The sequence below is a fragment of the Bos grunniens genome, chromosome 1, assembly GCF_055505025.1.
Source record: "Bos grunniens cultivar Pamir isolate PY7600 chromosome 1, Bosgru_T2T1.0, whole genome shotgun sequence".
Classification (NCBI taxonomy): domain Eukaryota; kingdom Metazoa; phylum Chordata; class Mammalia; order Artiodactyla; family Bovidae; genus Bos; species Bos grunniens.
The window spans coordinates 3,016,941-3,042,026 of NC_141165.1; the positions used below are offsets into that span (position 1 = coordinate 3,016,941).

Consider the following 25,086-nt stretch of genomic DNA (forward strand, 5'->3'; position numbering starts at 1 on the left):
TACCTAGAGAAATAGAGCTAATAAGCTATGTGTGTGCGTGTGTGTGTGTGTGTGTATAGAAAGAGATTTTAAGAAATTGACTTGCATAATTGTGGCGACTGACAAACCCATTATCTGCAGGGTTTGCTAACAAGCAAAAGCTGATGTTACATTTTAAGTCCCAAGGCAGTCTGCCGGCAGAATTTCCTCTTCTTCACGGGAGATCAGTCCTTTATTTTAAAATAAAGGACTACAGCCAGTTTGATGAGGCCTACCCATATTAATTCTGGTAATCTGTTTTACTTCAGTTCAGTTCAGTTCAGTTGCTCAGTCAAGTTCAACTATTTGCGACCCCATGGACTGCAGCATGCTGGCCTTGCTGTCCATCACCAACATCTCCAAAATAAATTCTGTTTTACTTAGTGTGTTGATTTAAATGTTGTTTTTGTTGTTCAGTCACTAAGTCTTGTTTGACTCTTTGCGACCTCACAGACTGCAGCCTTTAGAATTTCCTTGTCCTTCACCATCTCCTGGAGCTTGCTCAAACTTTTGTCCATTGAGCTGGTGATGGCATCCAGCCATCTCATCCTCTGCCATCCCCTTCTCCTGCCGTCAGTCTTTCCCAGCATCAGGGTCTTTTCCAATCAGTCAACTCTTCACATCAGGTGGCCAAAGTATTACAGCTTTAGCATCAGTCCTTGCAATGAATATTTAGAACTGATATCCTTTAGAATGGACTGGTTTGATGTCCTTCCTTGCAGTCCAAGGGACTCTCAAGAGTCTTCACCAGCACCACAGTTTGAAAGCATCAGTTCTTTGGTGCTCAGGCTTCTTTATGGTCCATCTCTCACATCGATACGTTACTACTGGAAAAACCATATGTTTGACTAAATGGACCTTTGTCAGCAAAGTGATGTCTCTGCTTTTTAAAATGCTGTCTAGGTTTGTCATAGCTTTTCTTCCAAGAAGCAAGCGTCTTTTAATTTTGTGGCCACAGTCACTATCCACAGTGATTTTGGAACCCACGGAAATAAAATTTTTCACCGTTTCCACTTTTTCTCCATTTGTTTGCCATGAAGTGATGGGGCCGGATGCTGTGATCTTAGTTTTTTGAATGTTGAGTTTTAAGCCAACTTTTTCACTCTCCTCTTGACTTTCATCAAGAGGCTCTTTATTTCTTCTTCAGTTTCTGCCATAAGGGTGGTGTCATCTGCATGTCTTAGGTATTGATATTTTTTCTGGCAGTCGTGATTCCAGCTTGTGAGTCATCCAGCCTGGTGTTTTGCATGATATACAAGCAGAGTGGCAATATACAGCTTTGACAGTTTTCTTTCCCAATTTTGAACCAGTCCGTCGTTCTATGTCTGGTTCTGTTGTTTCTTGACCTGCATACAGGTTTCTTAGCAGTCAGGTAAGGTAGTCTGGTACTCCCATCTCTTTAAGCATTTTCCACAGTTTGTTGTGATCCACATAGTCAAAGGCTTTAACATAGTCAGTGAAGAAGTAGATTTTTTTTTTTTGAATTTGCTTGCTTGCCTTGTGATCCAGTGGATGTTGGCAACTTGATCTCTGGTTCCTCTGCCTTTGTAAACCCAGCTTGTACATCTGGAAGTTCTCTGTTCATGTACTGTTGAAGCCTAGCTTGAAGGATTGTGTACATTACCTTGCTATCATGTGAAATGAGTGCAGTCGTATGGTAGTTTGAACATTCTTTAGCATTTCCCTTCTTTGGGATTGAAATGAAAATTGACCTTTTCCAGGATAGTGGTCATTGCTGAGTTTCCCACATATTTCTGGCATATTGAGTACAGCACTTTAACAGTATCATCTTTTAGGATTTGAAATAGCTCAGCTGGAATTATATCACTTCCACTAACCATGTCCCTAGTCCTGCTTCCTAAGGCCCTCTTGACTTCACCCTTGAGGTTTCCTGGGTCTTTGTGAGTGATCACACCTATGTTGTTATCAGGGTCAGTAAGAGCGTTTTGTACAGCTCTTCCGTTGATTATCGCCACCTTTTCTTACTCTCTTCTTCGTCTGTTAGGTCTTTGCTGTTTCTGGTCTTGATTGCACCCATCTTTGCATGAAATGTTCCCTTGGTGTCTCCAGTTGCCTTGAAGAGACCTCTAGTCTTTCCCAATCTGTTGTTTTCATTTATTCCTTTGTGTTGTTCACTTAACAAGGCTTTCTTAGCTCTCCTTGCTATTCTCTGAACTCTGCATTCAGTTGGGTGTATTTTTCCCTTTCATCTAAAAAATACCTTTTCAGAAACATATAGAATAATGTTAAATGAAATATCTGGGCTAGTCAAGTTGACACATAAAATTAACCATCACAGTTGAGAGAGACTGACTCATTCAGTGATTCAGTTCAGTTCAGTTCAGTCGCTCAGTCATGTCTGACTCTTTGCGACCCCATGAACCACAGCATGCCAGGCCTACCTGTCCATCACCAACTCCTGGAGTTCACCCAAACCCGTGTCCATTGAGTTGGTGATGCTTGTGATTACTGAGTACCTAATATGAAATGGGTTCTCTGCTAGATATTGGAGGACCTCAGCAGATTTAAAAAGAGAAAAATTCAGTTGACAATTTTTTTTCTTGTCATCTAATGTCAGAAATAGAAATTAGTAATGATTGTAAGTATTCTTGCCTGGAGAATTCCATGGACAGAGGAGCCTGGCAGGCTATACTCCATGAGGTTGCAAAGAGGTGGACAACAACTGAATAAGTTATACTGTCTTTCGCTTTTTCTATGCTGAGTACAAAAAGGAAGCTACTTCTTAAAGAATATGTTATGGGGGAGATATGTACAATGTCTAGTAATTTTATATTTAATTTTAAATTGAATTTAGTGACAATTACATTGAGTTTAAAAAATGTATATTCAGTTTCACAATGACTTTATTCTTAAGTAGATTATTCCAGAAATAGTCTTTCAAGCTTAACAAAATGCAAATCTCTTTAGGAGTAACTTGTGTTGAAAGGGAAGATACTGTTTTTTTCTGGACCTCTGGCTCCTTTTCCTCAATGATAAAGAGCATTCGTTTTTTGTTGTTGTTGTTCTTGTTTTTTCATTTTTATTTATTTTTCCCATCTTAAAGTAGAGCCTAAGTTTCAGTCTAACGCTTAACCTCTTCCGCTGATACATGTTCTCTGACCTAAATTAGAGAATGGCTAAATGGCTAAATTAGTGCATTTTTTAATAGAATCATTTTTAACATGCTGAGGAAAGGGAACTTTCCTTCTCTGTTTTATTTCATCGTGAACTGTTATTAGTGACAGGAAATTTTTTATTAGGAAAAAAGAAAGATATGATATAATACAGAATGAAAGAAATTAGCAGATGTTAGTACTTGAAATGTGTCACAGGTATGAAGGTGAAAGTCACTTAGTCATGTCCAACTCTTTGCAAACCCAAGGATTGTACAGTTCATGAAATTCTCCAGGACAGAATACTGGAATGGGTAGCCTTTCCCTTCTCCAGGGGATCTTTTCAAGCCAGAGATCAAATCTAGGTCTTCTGCATCGCAGGTGAGCCACAAGGGAAGCCCCAGAATACTGGAGTGGGTAGCCTATTCGTTTTCCAGAGGATCTTCCTGAACCAAGAATTGAACCGACGTCTCCTGCATTGCATGCGGATTCTTTACCAAATGAATTATAAGCATTTCGTTTTCCAGTGATCATGTATGGATATGAGAGTTGGACTATAAAGAAAGCTGAGCACCGATGAATTGATGCTTTTGAACTTTGATGTTGGAGAAGACTCTTGTGAGTCCCTTGGACAGCAGGGAGATCAAACCAGTCAGTCCTAAAGGAAATCAGTCTTGAATATTCATTCATTAGGAAGGACTGATGCTGAAGCTGAAACTCCAGCACTTTGGCCATTTGATGCGAAAAACGGACTCATTGGAAAAGACCCTGATGCTGGGAAAGATTAAAGGCAGAAGGAGGAGGGGACGACAGAGGATGAGAGGGTTGGATGGCGTCACCAACTCGATGGACATGAGTTTGAGTAGACTCTGGGAGTTGGTGAAGGACAGGGAAGCCTAGCATTCTGTAATCCATGGGGTCACAGAGTTGGACACAACTGAGCAACTAGACTGAACTGAATACTTGAATTGACATTTTAATTTTCCTGGGAAATAAATGTACTTGATGACTATTTGCAGCTTCTTGTGGGGTTTCTTTTCTGGAAATTAGTTAAGACTTGTTAACTAAATATGATTTGGATTAAAAATTTTCATTGATAAGCTAAAGGTTTGAGTTCTTTATTGGATAAAATAATTCTATTCAGAAACATGTATTGGTGAGTTAGTTGTGCTTGTAGGTGCTAGCTCTGCAGTGGGTAATCGTAAGCCCAGTTTGTTTGAGACAGTCCTTTGAAGTCCTGCTCTGTATGTGAGTGTGCGTACGCATGTGCATGCATGCATGTGTGTATGAGGCCCTGTCACTCTTCCTGCCAGGCTCCTCTGTCCATGGAACTTCGCACACAAGCATACTGGAATGGGTTACGGTTTCCTACCCCAGGCGATCTTCCTGACCCCTGACCCAGGGATCAAATCTGCGTCTCTTGTGTCTCTTACATTGGCCTGCGGATTCCTTACCATTGCACTGCCTGGGAAGCCCGTGGATGCCTACTCAGACAGTTCAGTAGCTCATTCGTGTCGACTCTGCGGCCACATGGACTGTAGCATGCCAGAGTTCCTTGCCTTCACCAGCTCGCAGAGCTTGCTCAAATTCATGTCCATCAAGTCGGTGATGCTATCTAAACATCTCATCCTCTGTTGTCGCCTTCTCCTCCTGCCTTCAATTTTTCCCAGCATCAGGGTCTTTTCCAAAGAGTCAGTTCTTCCCGTCAGGTGGCCAATGTATTGGAGTTTCAGCTTGAGCATCAGTCCTTCCAGTGAACACCCAGGACTGACATCCTTTAGGATGGACTTGTTGGATCTCCTTGCAGTCCAAGGGACTCTCAAGAGTCTTCTCCAACACCACAATTCAAAAGCATCAATTATTCAGTGCCCAGCTTTCTTTATAGTCCAACTCTTACATCCATACATGACCACTGGAAAAACCATAGCTTTGACTAGATGGACCTTTGTTGGCAAAGTAATGTCTTTGCTTCTTAATACCTGTCTAGATTGAGTCATAGCTTTTCTTCCAAGAAGCAAGTGTCTTTTAATTTCATGGCTGCAGTCACCATCTGCAGTGATTTTGGAGCCCCAAAAGTAATGTCTCTCACTGTTTCCATTGTACCACATCTATTGGCCATGAAGTGATGGGACCAGATGCCATGATCTTAGTTTTCTGAATGTTGAGCTTTAAGCCAACTTTTTCATTCTCCTCTTCCACTTTCATCAAAAGCCTCTTTTTAGTTCTTCTTTACTTTCTGCCATAAGGGTGGTGTCATCTGCATATCTGGGGTTATTGATATTTCTTCCAGGAGTCTTGATTCCAGCTTGTGCTTCATCCAGCCCAGCGTTTCTCATGATGTACTCTGCATATAAGTTAAATAAGCTGGTTAACACTATACAACCTTGATGTACTCCTTTCCTGATTTGGAAGCAGTCTGTTGATCCATGTGCAGTGCTAACTGTTGCTTCTTGACCCGCGTACAGATTTCTCAGGAGGCAGGTCAAGTGGCATGGTATTCCCATCTCTTTAAGAGTTTTCCACATTTTGTTGTGATCCACACTGTGAAAGGCTTTGGCAGTCAGTACAACAGAAGTAGATGTTTTTCTGGAACTCTCTTGCTTTCTCGATTATCCAAAGGATGTTGGCAATTTGATCTCTGGTTCCTCTGCCTCTTCTAAATCCAGCTTGAACATCTGGAACTTGCCGGTTCATGCACTGTTGAAGCCTAGCTTGGAGAATTTTGATCATTACTTTGCTAGCATTTGAGATGAGTGCAATTGTGCGGTAGTTTGGGCATTCTTTGGCATTGCCTTTCTTTGGGGTTGGAATGAAAACTGACCTTTTCCTGTCTTGCGGCCACTGCTGAATTTTCCCAATTTGCTGGCATATTTTGTGCAGTACTTTCCAGCATCATCTTTTAGGATTTTCAATAGCTCCACTGGAATTCTATCACCCCCACTAGCTTTGTTTGTGGTGATGCTTGCTAAGGCCCACCTGACTTCACATTCCAGGATGTCTGGCTCTAGGTGATTGATCACACCATCATGGTTATCTGGGTCATGAAGATCTCTTTGTATTGTTTTTCTGTGTATTCTTGCCACCTCTTCTTAATATCTTCTGCTTCTGTTAGGTCCATACCATTTTTGTCCTTTGTTGTGTCCATCTTTGCATGAAATGTTCCCTTGGTGTTTCTGATTTTCTTGAAGAGATCTCTAATCTTTCCCATTCTATTATTTTCCTCTGTTTCTTTGCACTGATCACTTAGGAAGGCTTTCTTGTCTCTCCTTTCTATTTTTTGGAGTTCTGCATTCAAATGGATGTATCTTTCCTTTTCTCCTTTGCCTTTAGCTTGTCTTCTTTTCTCAGCTGTGCAAGATCTGCTCAGACAGCCACTTTGCCTTATTGCATTTCTTTGTTTTGGGGAATTGTCTTGATCACTGCCTCCTGTACAATGTCTCTAACCTCTGTCCATAGTTCTTCAGGTACTCTGTCTATCAGACCTAATCCCTTGAATCTATTTGTCACTTCCACTGTGTAATGGTACGGGATTTGATTTAGGTCATACCTGAATGGTCTAGTGGTTTTCCCTACTTTCTTCAGTTTAAGTCTGAATGCCTATAGTATCCTGCCTTAATTATTTTTAGCATCCCTGTATTTGTTTTTTATTGTTCCCAGGTAAATTATTGCAAAATTATTGTTTTAAGACAACACTCATTTTTAATTATATGGTCGTATAGTTCAGAAGTCCAGTATATGTCTCCCTAGCCTAAAATCAGGGTCAGAGAATCTGTTTCCTCTTCTTTCAGTTTGTTGGCAAAACTCCCTTCCGTGTGATTGTAGGGCCTAGGTCTCCATTCTCTTGTTTCCTGTGCTCCAGGAGCCCTTTTCAGCTTCTCTGAGAGCTACTTCTTGACTCACGGCCCCCTCCCCCCAGTTTCAAAGCCAGCAACAGCTATTGGAATCCTCCTTGATACCTTTCTGACCCTTCCTCTCCTTGCATCTTTCCTTTTGACTCATGTGATTAGATTCGGCTCACTAGGATTATCTAGGATAATCTCTCCAGCTCAAGGTTCCTCAGTAATCATTTCTTCAAATGACTTTTTGCCTTGTGAAGTAGCAGGTCTAAGGGATTAAGACATAGGCTTCTTTGGAGGGATTGGTGAGTGTTTTGCCTCCTACAAGGTCTTTTAACTCTTAGGAATGTTGTAATTTGGCCACTAAATTTATAGGGTTATCCAATTTGAGCTGCCAGTTGAATTACTTAACATACAAATAAAACCCCGAACTCAACTTTCTTCCTCCCTCTCTTTTAAATTTATGTTTCAGTTCTTTGCTTTTCTGTTCCCTGTCCTGGTTCCCTTTGACACTTTTACCACGGTCCTGAATCCTTTTCCTGACTTGTCAGAAGTCAGCAAGGAGGAAGTGTGTGTTGTTTCTTTCTTGCCCATTTGTTGTAGATAAAGGAGCCGCGTGTGACTTCCATCACTCTTTTAGTCTTTTGCCTTTGAATTCTGCCATACTCCTGTTCCTCAGTGTTTAGTGGCAAGGCAACTTCAGGAAGTTGTGTCTAAATTTGTGCTGTTGCTTGTGATGCTGTCCTTAGACTACTGCATGGAGAGGAGGGATTAAGACTGGCCCTCCCCTCAATGCCCACTCCCCATCTTTAGATTTTGTTTTATATCAAAGAGGTCCCTGGGCATTGCATTCATTTAAATAGCTTCTGATATTTTTTTCAGAGGGTGTGGTTTTATATTCTAGAAACAAATTTTGTTGGTACTGCTGCCTTTTTAATAAAGTAAGTACTTGAGTATTTTTGTTTCACATTTTTGTGAATTTTAGTAGATTAAACTACATTAATTGAAGAAAACAATCATGTATGAAAAGACTCTGATGCTGGGAGGGATTGGGGGCAGGAGGAGAAGGGGACGACAGAGGATGAGATGGCTGGATGGATCACCGACTCGATGGACGTGAGTCTGAGTGAACTCCGGGAGTTGGTGATGGCCAGGAAGGCCTGGCGTGCTGCGATTCATGGGGTCGCAAAGAGTCGGACACGACTGAGAGACTGAACTGAACTGAAAGACCAAATTGCCATTTTTGTCTACTCTTCAACTAAGTTTGTCATCTGGAATTTTTCCCAAAGCACAGAATATAATTTTGTATTCAAAGAGATTAATTTGTTGTTTGGACAATCTAAAAAAGACAAATTTATGATTTTCAATCCTTTATCTTATTTTAATAAGCTAAGTAGATATTGGATACTTGGTAATTTATAGATAGTTGAGTCTTTAATTTAAAGTGAATCCATCAGAGTTTAGATACTTAAGTAATGCCTAATACATAAAACCCATGCTGCATACCTCTAAAGTTAATTTCTTTCTTTTCCGTTTTCAATGCCAGTTTTACACTCCGTTTGCTGTCGGTAGAAATGTAGGCGGCAGACACAACATGTATTTATCGTCACTGACTTCACTATATCATACAGGAAAAGTACGTTAATATGCGTACAGAAAGCCTAACACACAGAAACAACCAGTTAGCATTTTTAAGAACATATTTGACTTATTGATTAGCTCAAATATCTTCGAGTCGAGCGTGACACCCCCTGGCCTGCGCACATTCACGTGCTCGTCTCGGAGCAATGCTGCTTGGGCTGACGAGTGAGCATGTCTCCACGTATCACAGCGAGGATCAGAGCTCAGAGAGCTTCTCTCTGCCCATCGGGATCCCTACATCTCGTCACAATTAAAATTTTCTTGGGGTTCTTCAGATAAAGTATACTCTGGAAAACAACTTTTAACAACCTTACTATACGTCAGTATTTACATGTGGTGTTCTGAGTGGGGGAGGAGGATACGTCTTAATTTCTCTTTTCCTTATGTTTCTCTTTGCTCTTATGTTCTTGTGTAAACTCTACCTTTACACAAATTAGGTTGTGTGTGCTTGTTGTAAAAATATGTACAATACCTGTTAAATTTTTTTCTCAATGAAATATTTTATTGAAATTTGTAATTATCAAATACGTACTCATAATATGTACTCTATGCAGATAACTGACCTAAACCTCAGAAATTGTAATTATCAAATACGTACTCATAATATGTACTCTATGCAGATAACTGACCTAAACCTCAGAAAATGAAATAAATAAATAAGAAGTAATATAGATATGAAAAAATGAGGGGTGTACTGTGGTTCATATAGAAGGTAAAGAATAGGTGAGTATGTTTTTGTTTTTGTCCTCTGTGGGCATTTATGTGCATTCTAGAATTCGGACACTTTAAAAGAAAAATGTCGTAGCCTTTTCTTTTAGTGAAGTAATACAATAGGAAGTAATGTGTTTAAACATTTTATGGTTTCCTCAGGTACTTAGTTTATATTCTGATACTTCCTTATTCAAACAAAAAGAGAAACAATTTACAATTATGGTTTCCTCTTTCCTTTCTCCAGCGCTGCTTAGGTAAGCGTCTGTGGGCTCTCTGTCTTTGGACACTGGTCCTTTCATGAGTCTCCTGGACTCAGGTGTCTCAGGAAGCCAGTCAGCCCCTTTCATGTTAGTGGGCTTCCACAGGTATATTGTAGAGTTCGTTAAACAGTGTGGCTCAGTCTTCTGCCTTCGCTTTTTACTCGTCCTCTCCCTTCCTTTTCCAGGTCTGCGCTATTGCACCCTCATAGCGCACTCTACACTCTGGAGCTCGGGGTCAACATACACACTGCTGTGCTTAAAATAGGCAACCAGCAAGGACCCACTGCAGCACAGGAAACCCTGCTCCATGTTATGCAACAACCGAAGTGGGAAAGGAGTAGATACATGTGTAGATAGGACTGAGTCACTTTGCTGTCCACCTGAGGCTCACACAACATTGTTAAGCACCTATACTCCAATACAAAATAAAAAGTTAGAAAATCAAACAGTAAAATCTGCCGCTCTGTGCCTCTCACCACACCCTCATGTTCCTACTCCATTTCCTACTGTCTTGAATACTTCGCTTCCCAACATGTTGGATGCTTGGAAGAACAGAACGCATCCTCTTGCCCCAGCAGAATTTAGCCATTCTTAGTTTCCCTCCTATTATCTTTAGGATCTTTTTCTTAGACTTAGGAATTCACTCCCTTACTCATCATATCTAATTAGTTTATAGTCTGAGTGGGTTTTGCTTCTGTCAGATCCTTACCATTCTTAAATAAGCCAGCCTCATCTATTCCTTTACAGCCGTATTCCTCAAATACTTCAGAAGTTTTTGCTCTGCTGGTACCTGAAGTATTTGATATCCTTTCTGCCCTCAAATCCATCCCATGTATTGTCAGATTAATTTTCCTAAAGTATCGTTTTTATTCTGTCGTTCTTCTGCTTTGTTGTTATTGTTCAGTCACCAGGTCCTGTTCGACTTTGAGCAGCACGCCAGGCTTCCCTGTCCCTCACCATCTCCTGGAGTTTGCCCAAGTTCATGTGCATTGGGTCAGTGATGCCATCCAGCCATCTCATTCTGTGTTTCCCTCTTCTGCTTTCAGTCTTTGGCAGCATCAGGGTCTTTTCCAGTGCGTCAGCTGTATTGGAGCTTCAGCTTCAGCATCAGTCCTTCCAGTGAACACCCAGGACTGATCTCCTTCAGAATGGACTGGTTGGATCTCCTTGCAGTCCAAGGGACTCTCAAGAGTCTTCTCCAACACCACAGTTCAAACGCATCAGTTCTTCCGTGCTCAGCCTTCTTCATGGTCCGGCTTTCACATCTGTACATGACTACTGGAAAGACTGAAAGTGAAAGTGTTAGTTGCTCAGTTGGGTCTGACTCTTTGTGGTCCACCAGACTCCTGTATCCATGGAATTTCCAGGCAAGAATGTTCGAGTGGGTATCCCTTTCCTATACAGACCTTTGTTGGCAGAGTGATGTTGTTGCTTTTTAATACAGTGTCTAGGTTTGTCATTGCTTTCCTGCTTAGGAACATTTAATAACCCCACTCTGTCTATAGGGTGAAATTTGGAATCTCCAGCCTGATTTTCATATTTTTTAAAAATTGTAGTGTAGTGCTGTGTTAGTTTCAGGTGTATAACACAGTGGTTCAGTTATATATATATTCTTTGTCAGATTATTTTCCCTTATTGTCTGGATGTGCTGCAACATTTTGTGACCCCATGGTCTGAAGCCCGGCAGGCTCCTGTATCCATAGGATTTTTCAGGCGAGAATAGTAGAACACATTGCCGTTTCTTTCTTCTGCCTTGGCAGGTGGATTCTTTACCACTTGAGCCCTTTTCTCTTATAGGGTTTTACAAAATACTGATTCTAGCCTGATTTTCAAGGTTCTTTTGTGGAGTTGTCCTAAACTCATTATTTAGCCTTGTGTTCCACTGCTGCTGCTGCTGCTGCTGCTAAGTCGCTTCAGTCGTGTCCATCTCTGGGACCCCATAGACGGCAGCCCACCAGGCTCCCCCATCCCTGGGATTCTCCAGGCAAGAACACTGGAGTCGGTTGCCATTTCCCTCTCCAATGCATGAAAGTGGAAAGTGAAAGTGAAGTGGCTCGTTCGTGTCTGACTCTTAGCGACCCCATGGACTGCAGCCTTCCAGGCTCCTCCATCCGTGGGATTTTCCAGGCAAGAGTCCTGGAGTGGGGTGCCATTTCCTTCTCCGTGTGTTCCACTAGTGAATAACAAAAAAATATCCCATTTCTGTCAAAATGGTCCCAACACACTGAGAATTTTCCTGGATTTGCATAGCCTTCCTCATCTCACTTCTTCTTTTGTCCTGTGAGTCCATCGTATTTTTTCTAAACATGCTCTTCTAAAGCTTGCGTACTTTCTTCCTAACTTGGAGCTCATGTCCTGCACACTCCGTGAAATCTTTCTGAAAAATGTGGTTTACCTTGACCTCACCCTCTCTCGAGTCCTGTTTTGACTTGTCACCCGTGACAAGGCCCTTTTTGTTCGGTGTTTTGCACTGTTGCTTGTTTGTAGTTGGGCCTGGGTTCTGTACTGTTAATTATTCGTAGATTTTAAGTGTGAAGAGATGAGGGACCATGTTCCGTTTCCTTAGATCTCTCTTATGGACTAAGTATCAGTCATTACAAATCTCAGATGATAAATTGATATTTGCTTGTTCATTATTTTCATAAATATTAATTGATTGCCCAAGAAATATTGATAATGGGTTAAACAAAAGAAGTAAAGACTCTGTATTCATGGACTTTCCATTCTAGAAGGGAGAGAGAAATATCCTGCAGCTAATTTAGCAGTACTTAATTACGATTGAGGACTGTGGTTTGCTACGTTTTTGACAAGTGAAAAACCTGAAAATTGCCTCTTTTTTCCTCTGCTGTTATTGGTATGTATAATTTTTCTTACTTTAAACATGAATTTTGATACAGTAAACTACTCTCAGGTTTTCAGAGGGTAAAACAGTTGTTTTCTTCTGTATGTACCCAATACTGATATGCTCAAGTCTAAATTCAGTAGGCAAAATAGCAGAAAGGATGATTCACATTTTTTTTGACATTTAAACAGTTACAGTAAATTTATCATTGCATATCTATGAAAAGTTTGTATTTAATATACTAAAGTTCTCTTTTATAGAAGAAGATGATTAAAGTTAAATACATTATTAGACACATTATCATTTTAACTTAAATGTTTCTTCCAATGGCTTGAACAACATCACATGTTTCCTAGGTATGGTTTTTGAGATTGTAATAACCATAGAAAGTTAATGTTGAAAGAATGGCAAAGTATGCAGTGAAACGAAAAATTATGGTATTTGCAAATGTGAAATCGTAATTCACATAAATGTTACAGTTAGGGACGTTGTGAATGTAAATACGCCTTCCCTGTTCTCAGTCCCGTAATGCCGTTCTTTGTCCAGGGGGAGGTGAAGAGTGCTGCTGAGACTGCCGTTTAACCTATTACAACAGCTTTAAAAAATTAAGTAGCGTCGATGTGAATATGAGGAGGGAAAAGTGTATTTATCTCCATTAAGTGACATAAAAAGTCATGATAAGAATAACAGGCGGGTGGATGTGCATTAAGCAGTGAAATCCCTAAATTCAGATGCTAATTATAAGTACAAGGACAGTTGCCTCCCACATACTTAACTGTTGTCTATTTTCTTTAGTTAAAGTATAATTCAGAGTTCTTAAAGTGCTGAATATGGCTCTTATGTTTTCACTTCCCTTTAGCATATATGTTAAAACAAAAAAAAAACACTTCTACTGGGTGGTGATTTTGATGGATATAGGTGGAATATTAAACCAAATGCTGTAAAGATAATTCACATGATTGCTTTTGAATGTTCTTTATTAAGTACCTTACTTGCTTCCCACTGTTAATAAACAAATGTTTAGCAGTAAAGTTAAAATTATTTAAACGTATCTGAGCACACTTTACTTTGCTGTTGTGTACCGGGGACTTAGGCTTTAGATTTGGATTAGTACAGGCATTAGGAGCATGTTCGTTTAGATTATTATAGTTTTAAAACTTACCTTGGTGATGCTCTTTAACATCATGGCTTCAAAGTGATATATTGCTTTTCCATTATCAGTTTTGACATTTTTTAAGTATTAAAGAAGAAGGAATTTCCTTCACATTTTCTGCAAACCCTTTCAATGATAATTTTGTAATGTATTCTTCAATTGTTGAAAAGTATATAGTATGGAAACCCTGTTCTTAGAGGTAGCTGGCTTTTATGCATAGAATAGCAGGGAAAGTGTTATAGACTTAAATTTTTTTTAAACTTTGTTTTTAGAAAACGGAGTACCAAAAAAACCCCTTTGTAGTCTTGCCACTTTTTTATTCTTAGGTATGCTTTTTATTTAGCTTTTAGTAACTTGTAATTTAAGATCACAGTTATTAGGTGTATTTCTGCATTTTATATATCACTCCCAGATGCTACAGTATTAGTTTTTATCACTGCATATTTTATGAAATGTCAGCCTTCTGTTGGCTGCTCATGCAGCATTGTTAGTGATCAAAGACACAACGTAAAGCAGAGGAATCTAAACAGCGGGCTTGTCTTCGTCCTTCACTGGGACAAAAATACTATAAAATTACCTTATCAAAAGTCAAATAAAGGCATCATTTAACATGCAATGAGAGGGTAAAGGTCTTTGTTTTTTAGATAAATAAAATCTTAAAATGTTTAATATCAAGAAATCCAGTTAAAAAGAGAAATAATTTCTAATTGTGCTAAGTTTTCCTTTGTAAGGAATGGGGGTAATGTATGTGGTGTGGTGGCAGTGCCGTCCCTAGGAAAGGCTACACGATTTTTAACAACACAAAAAGTGACTCAGTTTAAATTCTTAGTTTTGTTACTCAAAGTACATCCTAGAAAAGTGGTTTGGGCATTAGGCTGTATGTGATCTTATTTATTATTGTCATGAATTGACTTACTTTCTAGATTAAAACTTTATTCTATAGATTTACAAATTCTTTTTTCTCTATTCAATTTCAAGGTTAAAGTATAGAATGGGAAAAAATTCTCAAAGCCTGGAAGAAGATCTATAAAAATAAAGTCTTGAATGATTTTGATCAGCTGTTGTGTATGCCCACCACAGCAGTTGGTTCAATCAATTTTATGTTTTGGGATGCTTTTATTAAAATGAGCTGCTGCTTCCAGTAAATCATTGAGAAAGATGCTGGCTCTATACGTCCTTTTTTGGGTGGAGGCCTGGCAATAGTAGTTTCTCTTTGTAGCCTTGTGAGTTGCTGACGGTGGAGACTTTTCCTGACCTCCACAGACTTCAGTGCATTTTTGTGTCATTGGTGTGGGTATTTCCATACAGAAGTAGAATGAGGATTTAGACCTAAGTGATTTTTGTATAAATACATGCACTTTTATGGCAACATGTAGGAGGCTGCCATTTCTAAAGAAAAATAATTGTTAGCAGATAATAATGATTTTAGTATCTTCTTTTTATTGTACACAGTTTCAGTTTTTATAGATGATTGAAAGCTTCATTGTTTTCATCTGGGAGAATCTGACTTTTGAAAGGCAGTTTGAAGGAAAGCTAGTGGATACTTACAAGTTAGGGGCCTCTTTTTTGTTGTAAGGTGCCCAGAACTCTGCCAGAGTGAGGTCCCTTGTTTGACAGCATTGGTGTTACCTGCGAGCTTGCTGGAAATGCAGAAAATGGGGGCCCAAACCCATGCCTGCTGAATCAGAATCTGCATTTTGATCAACATTACCAGCTAATTTGTATACACATTAAAATTTGAGAAGCTTCTCAGCCAAAACCTCTCCTTTTCTCTGCATGTGTGTGTTGTGATTGTGAAGAGGGGGATTGGAGTTATTTGGTCATTGGCAGTTTAGGGGTTGGAGGAGATGATAGGAACTTGACCTAAGAATTTTCATGGGGCCCTGAAGTAGGCAAGTATTTGGTCTAGAACTCTCCAGGGTTTTGGTCTTTAAGTAGTTACAGTTAGGATCTGCAGCTCCTCTGTATTGTAGGTGGGAAGCTTCACAGGACTCTGCTAGTATTAAGCAGTTGGTTTCTTTTGGTTCTCAAGTCTTGATAAAGTCCTGATAATCTGGTGCTTTCTCCCAGTAACATTGTAGCAGCGTTGCCATAGTATATAGTCTGTGATATGTTTTTCCCAGGTGAAGCTCTCAGTAGAAAAGCCTGTGGTCAAGTACGTTTAGAAAGCATTCTATTCTTTGTTTCTCTTTAAGAGAATTACAACATATAGTGATTTGTATTAAAAAATCTTAAGAACCTGGTGTAGCTTTATTCAGTGTAGCATTTTCCAAATGTACTTGACCATAGCATCCGGCATCCTTTTTCTTTTTAAAAACAAAACAAAACACAACCATTCTTATCTTTCAGCATATGCACACACTGGCTTTTTTCCAGTATTTATTTTTCTTAATCAAAATAAGAGATGAAGACAACTTTTGAAATTGTCGTGATGGTTACACCATTAAAAACACACTTTCCATTATTGTTACTTGTGCAAATGATACTGCTACAGCCCTTGTCTGATGAAGGGACTAAGCATGGCAGACATTCCATATCTGGAAAAACTGAGAGCATCTTCTAGAAAGTGAATGTTGACGAGATCCCAGTCAGATTTGGTGGGCAAGTGGAAGGGAGGACAGGGAGCACTCTCAGTATTTGCTAGAATGAAGGCAGCCATGAGCAAGAGATGAAACAAGTTCAGTATTTCAGCTCAATGAATGGCTCCTGAAATCCTAACTAGAGAGTAAGCCAGGTGCCTACTGGAGTAAGTAAAGTATAGTCCAGTAAATGTATGAGAGCTGAAATGCAGGAATTTCCAGCTAAACGATTTTCCAAGGGGGTTTGTGAGAAGTAAAGTCGGCCATTGTACTGTGTGCTGGAGAGCCTGAGGCAAGAAGCAACTGTGGTGTTAGAAGGTAGGGGGACAGAGGAAGGAATCCTAGGAGAGAACTGCAGGAGGTGAGATAGGGTAGACCAAACAACCTTGGAAGTCTTGGAGCTGAAGTGTTAGTCGCTCAGTCGTGTCTGACTCTGTGACCTGCCAGGCTCCTCTGTCCATGGGATTTCCCGGGCAAGAATACTGGAGTGGGTAGCCATTCCCTTCTCCAGGGGATCTTCCCGACCCAGAGATCGAACCCACATCTCCTGCACTGAAGGCAGATTCTTTAACGTTCGGGCCCCCGGGTTAACATCCCAGATGCAGTAGACTGCGATAGTTGAGATCAGGGCTGGACTTTGGGGTGAGAGCGAGAGGGCTCACCTCCTGACAAGTCCACGTCACCAGGCCTCACTCTCTTCAGCTTCCCATGGGAATAATATGGTAGAAAAAATGGCAAATGGTGGCTTACCAGATAATTTAGGAACAGTGTTCTCTTTACCTAGGTTCACTGTGAACATTTGACCTCATTTATCACTTAGGTGCATCTCTTCCCTTCCTCCCTTCAAACACGTGGACACATGCACACAGTTTTTCCCCCTGAACTTGGAGCAAAGATTGCATTTATATCCGAAAGCCTGTCAGTGTATATTCCTAATAGGGATGTTCTTGTCTATATCTATAGTACAATATTCAGCTTCAGTAACTTGAATATATTTATATCTAATCTGTTTTCCATATTCCAAATTTCTCATGTGAAACCATAATATTCCTCACATAAGTTTTTCTCCGTTCAGTAAGTATCCAATCTAGGACCGGACATTGTGTTTAGCTGTTTTGTCTCTTTTGCCTTCTGTGATTTGAAATGGTCCCACAGCCTGTTTTTATGACATTAACATTTTTGAGTGATACAACCCTTTATTTGTCTGTCTGTCTATCACTCCTCATTTGGATTGTCTGCCGTTTCCTCATGATTAGATTTGGGTTCTGCATTCCAACCAGAAGACTGGAGAAATGATGTTGTATCCTTGGGATGTCACAGATAGAGGCACACTGGAAATGGTACCTGTGATCAGTCAGAATGTTACCAGATTTCTCCACCATAAAGTTCAAGGTTTTTGTTTTGTTTTCCTTGTAACTATAATAAGCAGTCAGTTGGGAAACACTTTAGAATCATGTGAATATCCTGCTTCTTATCAAAATTTTCATCTAGATTTTGCTTCTGTTGAGGATTCTTGCCTAGTGTAGTTTTTCCTATACTGGTAGTAAACTGCTGACTTAGCAATTTCAGCCCTCCTCCTAGTCAGTAACATCCTTCTTCTGTAAGGAAAACCGTTCTGATTGATTGGTTCACTTACTTATTCATTCAGTCATTTCTTATTGGTATGAGCTCATGGATGTCTGTTCTTTTCAGTAGTTTGTAATTCAATACTTATTTTGATGCTCAGGTTGTCCAAGTTTGGTTTAGTAGAAGTACATGGCATTTCCCCATCACATTTTTGAGTGCTTTCTTGCTTTCTGGCAAAGCAAGTTGTCACAGACTTATCTCTGATCTATTCTGCCCTGCCTGAGAAACTCTGATCGCTTTTAGTGGGGTAATAGTATTAGTGGACTGTGCTCATCACTGTGGGGTCTTGGCTTTAGGCCCTTTTAGAGGAGAGAACGCCCATAGAGAGCATGGGCGTATGTGTATATACACATCTGCACTGATACAGGAATGCATACAGACATCCGTACTGATACACACACACACACTTTTTAGAAATCTTAGTGCACACCAGTATCTCTAATTCTTCCACAGGGTTCTTTCTTGTCTTCCAGTTCTCCATATTTACACGTTCCTTCTTTCACACCAAGAACATTGGCTTCCAACAGTATTAATACACTAACTTCTTCATGCAACTCAGTAACCGATCTAAGATGGTTTCATGGTTGGTTCATTTTGGTGTTAGAATGAGCATGTTTACTGGCAGCTTCGCCAGTTCCAGTCATTTGACGTTCTCCTCCTCACCCCACTCAGTTCTGAGTATATATAATCAGATGCCGTGTTCTTAATTACTTGGATTACTTCTTTCTTTTTTATCCCCTAAATGTGAGTATAGCTGAGTTCACTCATTTTAGTTTTCTTTTAGCGTCACATCATTGTTGATTTAATTTTTTGAATATGTAGAAAATGATTGACTTTTCCAGAAAATAAGATAGTGTGAAAAAGTCCTTCCATATCCCCCATTTACTCAGTCCTTTATAGGTAAACAACTTTACTGGTTTTGTTTTTGTTTTTTTAGTTCATCCTTCCTTTTATACAGATAAGCAGGTAATATTTCTTACATTATTTATTTCCCCTTTGTTATCAAAAGTATATTATACTATACATGTTCTTCTGCAATTTGCTTGTTTTCATTTATCAATCTCTTGGAAATCATATCAGTTTTAGAGATTCCTCATTCATTTCATTAGTTTTCATTAGAAAAATAAGATCATGGCATCTGGTTCCATCACTTCATGGCAAAAAGATGGGGAAACAGTGGCTTTATTTTTCTGGGCTCCAAAATCACTGCAGATGGTGACTGCAGCCATGAAATTAAAAGACGCTTAATCCTTGGAAGGAAAGTCATGACCAACCTAGACAGCATATTAAAAAGCAGAAACATTACTTTGCCAACAAAGGTCCGTCTAGTCAAGGCTATGGTTTTTCCTGTGGTCATGTATGGATGTGAGAGTTGGACTATAAAGAAAGCTGAGCACTGAAGAATTGATGCTTTTGAACTGTGGTGTTGGAGAAGACTCTTGAGACTCGCTCGGACTGCGAGGAGATCCAAGCAGTCCATCCTAAAGGAGGTCAGTCCTGGGTGTTCTTTGGAAGGACTGATGTTGAAGCTGAAACTCCAATACTTTGGTCACCTCATGCGAAGAGTTGACTCATTGGAAAAGACCCTGATGCTGGGAAAGATTGAGGGCAGGAGAAGGGGACGACAGAGGATGAGATGGTTGGATGGCGTCACGGACTCAATGGACATGGGTTTGGGTGGACTCCAGGAGTTGGTGATGGACAGGGAGGCCTGGTGTGCTACGATTCATGGGGTCGCAAAGAGTTGGACATGACCGAGCAACTGAACGGAACTGAACTGAACTGAACCATGGTTTATTCAACCAGTCTCTTACATGTGTATTTTAAAGTAATTTCTGGTATTGTGCAATTGCAGATAATGCTATAATGAATATACTTGTGTATATGCATTTTCACATTGTTGCGGGTTTATCTTCAGGAAAATTCCTGGAAATGGGCTTACTGATTCAAAGTGTAAATGCTCCTGTAGTTTAATTAGATACTTGCACAGTTCCTTTGCTGGGTTGGTGTTTACCACTTTGCATTTCCAGTAGGAGCCTGTTTTCCTACAGCCTTGCCAACAGTATACTGTGAAAGTTTGGGATTGTTCTCAATCTGATAGATGAAAAATGATATCTCAGTGTACATTTAATTTGTGTTTCATTTTATTATGAGTGGAGCTGAATGTCTTTGCATCTGTTTAAGAACCACTCTCTATAGGTCTTTTTTAGGAAGTTGTTTGTAGTGATATGGACTTCCCTGGTGGCTCAGACGGTAAAGTGTCTGCCTGCAATGCGGGAGACCCAGGTTCAATCCCTGGGTTGGGAAGATCCCATGGAGAAGGAAATGGCAACCCACTCCAGTACTCTTGCCTGGAAAATTCCATTAACTGGGGAGGCTGATAGGCTGCAGTCCATGGGATCGCAAAGAGTCAGACATGACTGAGCAACTTCACTTCACTTTGTAGTGATATTAACCATTATTCAATGAGTTATACTACAAATGTTTTCTTCTGGTTTGTCATCTCTATTTTGATTTTGCTTCTGGTCTTTTTGTCATGTAAAAGTTTTATATTTATATTTTAGTTCTCATTAGAAAGAGTTTTCTTTTTATAACTCTCAGGTCATAGGAGATGCTCAGCTTGTATGGTTTCATTATCTACACTTAAATCTCTGATCTATTTAGAGTTTACTTTTGTGTATGGTGTGAGAAACAGATCCAGTTTTTGTCATCTTTTTCGTTTCCCCAAATGCCGGTCCGTTTGTTTAGAAGCCCACTCTTTAATGCTAGTGTTCCGAGGTGTCACTTTATCATAGCTAAATCTGTTTTGGGGCTTTGTGTTCTGTTTCCCTGGTCTGTCTGTCCCTTCAGTTGTACCGCACTGTTTTAAGTACAGAGGCTTTGTAGTATATTTTGATGAGAGTTGCCACCGCCTGTTTCTTTTCAGTGTGTGCTTTTCCTGAATTTTTCTTTTCCATTTGAACTTCAATATAACATTCTCTAGCTCAAGTTAATTTGTAAATTTATGACATGTTGATGTTGGATGTACCAGCCAGGGACAAGATTTTTTTCCCCCCTATCCCCTATCATTTAGGTCTACTTCTGTGTCTTTAAGAGTGTTTGTTCATGTAAGTTTTGAACATTTCCATTTATTCGTATATTTAACATTATTTATTACTATTTTAAATGGGGCTTTCTTATTCATTAGATATCCTATCTGATGTTATTTGTATATGTGAGTATTACTGGTTTTTGCATGTTTATTTTATATCTTGCTCCCTTGCTGAATTATTTTGTTTCTTTCATTTCTTCATTGATTTTCTAGGGTTTTCCATCTTATCTGCATCAGGTCATCTGCAAAGGGGTTTTGTTTTTTCTTTTTTGATTCTTATTTTTTATGTTTATAGTGGTTTTCTCTATTCTGATTTCAATTATTAATATGTCCAGGAAAAAAGTAAGAGTGGTCATAGTGAGCCTTCCTCTCTATTTTTGACCTTAGTAGGAATGAATGTTACATTGAGAGGTATCCACGTGAGAAAAGATAAAAGTACATGAAACAATGCGCTGTTCCCAGGGCTTGAGAGGCACTCTGTTTATTTACATGTGTATTTATGTGTATTATATATCACTCTTTAATACCTCTCTTCCCTTTCATAGCCAAGGTGTTACCTCTGCCTGGCAACTGTTCACCTTCATTTCATCACCTTCCACTCTCTCTCCTCCAGCAGCTCCCTTCTGGTTTCCCTGTTGTCAAAACGAAGGCCGCCTTTATGACCTCTGTGTTACTAAGTCTCACGGGATGTCTTTGTTCTTATCCTTGTCTTACTTTCTTCCTTTTCCTCTCAGTAACATTGCAGACCATGCCTCCTTCTAACTGTGCTTTTCTGCTACTGTAAAATCACGTTCTGCTGGTTCCTTTTCAGTTTTCTAGCTCCTGTGTTTCTACTTCATTTCTAACAGCATGTCTTAGGCTGCTGCTTTTATAATTCTAGTCTATCTTTTTGAGCTTTATGTATATTAGCTTTCAAAGCAAACCTGTGGCCTGAATTTTCATTACAGTTATAAATAAATTATTAGTTATTCTGAGAGTAACATTGCTAACCCACACCTGTCTTCTGAAATGAAGATCTACACATCAACCTGCCTGTTTAGTATCTCCTTCCACTTTGAGATGTCAGATCACTTCACAGTGTAAGCTCTAACTCCCGTCCCAAATGCCTCTAGCTTTATTTAAGTGACTGGTGTCTTTATGTCTCTCACTGGAAAAGCTGGACATCTGAGCGTCTTTGTTGGTCCTTTTTCACTCATGGTCTTTATCTGCTGCATTTTCAGGTTGTGTTGATTATCTGTCAGTCCTCTCTCGTTTTCTCTAGCCAAAGGAAAGGGAAACCCAGACAGAAGAGACTTCAGGAGTAAAGACTACATGTTTGGTAGAATACAGAAAGTGGAGGTGTACAAGTAGCATTAGAGAGAGCTAACGCTCAGGTTGTCAAGAGTGCTGATTGCAAGAGTGTGGAATTGGTGCTCCTCCTTCAGTGCACGCTGTCATCTGCTGGCACAGGGGCCGTCCAGAGCAGCACGGGGGTCTCATCCAGCCAGCGGGCAGTGTCGACTTCAGGGGCTACCTGCATGCCAGTTAGGTCTGGTTCTTGAGATCCAGGCAAGGACTGAAGACATGAAGACAGAAGCGGGTACCTGGAGGCGTGGGGTCTGAATGAGACTGCTCAAACAGGGCAGCAGGCGGGGAGGAGGGGAGTGAGCTGGGGAGGAACCTAGAGGACCAGAGAGAGCCGTCCTGGAGAGCCCTGGACAGGCTCAAAGGCGGAGAGAAACCTAGAGGACCAGAGAGAGCCATCCTGGAGAGCCCTGGACAGGCTCAAAGGCGGAAAGGAACCTAGAGGACCAGAGAGAGCCGTCCTGGAGAGCCCTGGACAGGCTCAAAGGCGGAGAGAAACCTAGAGGACCAGAGAGAGCCATCCTGGAGAGCCCGGACAGGCTCAAAGGCAGCAGCGCCAGAACAAAGGCCAGAAACTGAAGAGTGGTTGTTGGGGGAAAAAGTGATAGAAACAGAGAAGTCAGAATGCTAGGAAGGAGATCTTAGATGTTAGGGCTGCAGAGACATCAGGGACGATAAGGACGTGGGAAGGGACATTACCTTTGCAGTTTAAGAGCACAGTTTCAGTAACTTAGAAAGGGCAGGAATTATATAAAAAAGGATTTGTGCTTTTCCTAAAGACAACGTTGAAGAAAAATGTTCCATAAGCAAAATGAGAAATTTTTGAAAAGTTGGAGTAATGCTAGTATTTTGCTATACTTTGAAAAATTTTGTAAAATGTAAAATAAGTGCAGTTTAACAAAATCCATCATGGATTGGAAATAGAATCAGTGATAGGAAGTGACAAGTATGGTGAACTGGCCCTTTTATATGTTGTGGTGTTTGTAAACAGTGGGAAGGAACCCTCTGGAAGCAAGTAGTGAAACCTCCCAGATTTTCACATGATAATCAGATGTAGGAAGCAAAATGCCGAGAAAGCAAAACGTGAGGAATAAGTGCAGAAATCCCTCTGCAGGCCGCACGGTGGCAGGGATCTGGCAGCCTATGGTGGTGGTTTTATTTTTCAAAGAAATACGGATTTTAATGATTCTTTCTCTTTGGTATAAGTGCTGTTGTTCAGTTGCTCAGTCATGTCCAACTGTTTGCGACCCCATGGACTGCAGCACACCAGGCCTCCCAGTCCATCACCAGCTCCCGGAGTTTACCCAAACTCATGTCCATTGAGTTAGTGATGCCATCCAAGCGTCTCATCCTCTATCCTCCCCTTCTCCTCCTGCCTTCAGTCTTTCCCGGCATCAGGGTCTTTTCTGATGAGTCAGCTCTTCTCATCAGGTGGCCAAAATATTGGAGCATTTTCAGCATCAGTCCTTCCAATGAATATTCAGGGTTGATTTCCTTTAGGATGGACTGGTTGGATCTCCTTGCAGTCCAAGGGACTCTCAAGAGTCTTCTCCAACACCACAGTTCAAAAGCATGAAGTCTTGAGCGCTCAGCCTTCTGTGCCGTCTAACTCTCATATCCACACATGACTACTGGAAAAACCATAGCTTTGACTAGATGGACCTTTGTTGGTTATAAGTGAGACCTGTGAAAACATCCGAACAAAAAGAAAAGAAAAGAAAAAAAGGGAGGCGAGGATTTCGATAGTCTGTGCTCTCTTATCCACAAGGCCTTTATGAAGACAGAGCAGGGTGGGCTCCTTTGGCTGCTGCAGGGCAGGCCTGGAGCAGGGACTCAGTGACCGACTCTAAGGGACCCTGCCTCCTGTGAAACTAGCAGCCAAGCTTCTCCTCCCTGCCTGTGGTGGGAGGCCCACGTTTCTTTTGTCCTGGCTCACACTCCACTTCTCTCTGTCTCAGGTCTCTCTAGTAGAAAAGATGCCACAGGCTCTACCTGCCTCACAGGCTGGAGTGAGGAAAATGCCAATGTCACCATTGTGTATTATGTTTGCTATGGATTTTTGAAAGATTCATTTCATTCACTTCATCACTTTAAGGTAGTTTTCTTGTTTTTCTAGTTAAAATTTGTTTTGGATTAAAAAAAAAAAAACATGAATGGTGTTGAGTATTATCAAATTTTTTTTTCTGAGTCTCCTGAAACGATGCTATAGTTTTGCTTCTAATGGGTTGTGTGATATGGAGTGTTTTACTGACAGCAAACCTCCAGAACACTTCATACATAAAAAGATTTGTAGTCTGTTCTTCAAGAAATGAGTAGACACTTTGCTCCTTGATTACATAGGTCTTGTTTTGAATCCTGAAGGTTGTGGATTGATGACAGCTCTTCAGAAATCAGCAAGAATGAAATGGATTTGGGGAGTAAGAGGGTCAGCTCTGAATTTGCACATGTACTCTACTTTTTTTTCCCTTTAAGCCCAATTTTGATTTCTTTTTCTTCACAATCTCTGATATCTGTAGGTTTCAAATACGGGGGGAAAAAAGCATAGGTACCAGGTGTATTGAGTTATTTCTGTATGAGTACAGAAAATTGATAATGCAGTTTCTAATTTATATGGATGTTCAAGTAATAGTGAAGGTCATCATGTTGGAGGGAGGCTGAAAGCCCCATAAGTCATTATGTAAAAGTTTAAAATGGACTAAGTTTGTATTCAATTTTTATTTACTACTGTTTACGGAGTTTTGGGGAGAAGGCGATGGCACTCCACTCCAGTACTCTTGCCTGGAAAATCCCATGGACAGAGGAGCCTGATAGGCTGCAGTCCATGGGGTTGCTGAGGGTTGGACACGACTGAGTAACTTCACTTTCACTTTTC

General features: G+C 40.3%; 1 protein-coding gene across 10 annotated transcripts in view; it reads left to right on the top strand.

Moving 5' to 3' along the window:
* TBC1D5 (TBC1 domain family member 5) overlaps positions 1-25,086 on the top strand; it is a 595,415-nt gene that overhangs the window by 116,619 nt on the left and 453,710 nt on the right. The window contains exon 3 of one of the 10 annotated variants that reach the window (XM_086381937.1): positions 10,626-10,960. The exons of the other annotated variants lie outside the window; for them this stretch is intronic. The gene's annotated coding sequence lies outside the window, so the exon portion shown is untranslated. The remainder of the gene's footprint in view (positions 1-10,625; positions 10,961-25,086) is intronic. 10 annotated transcript variants of the gene reach the window in all.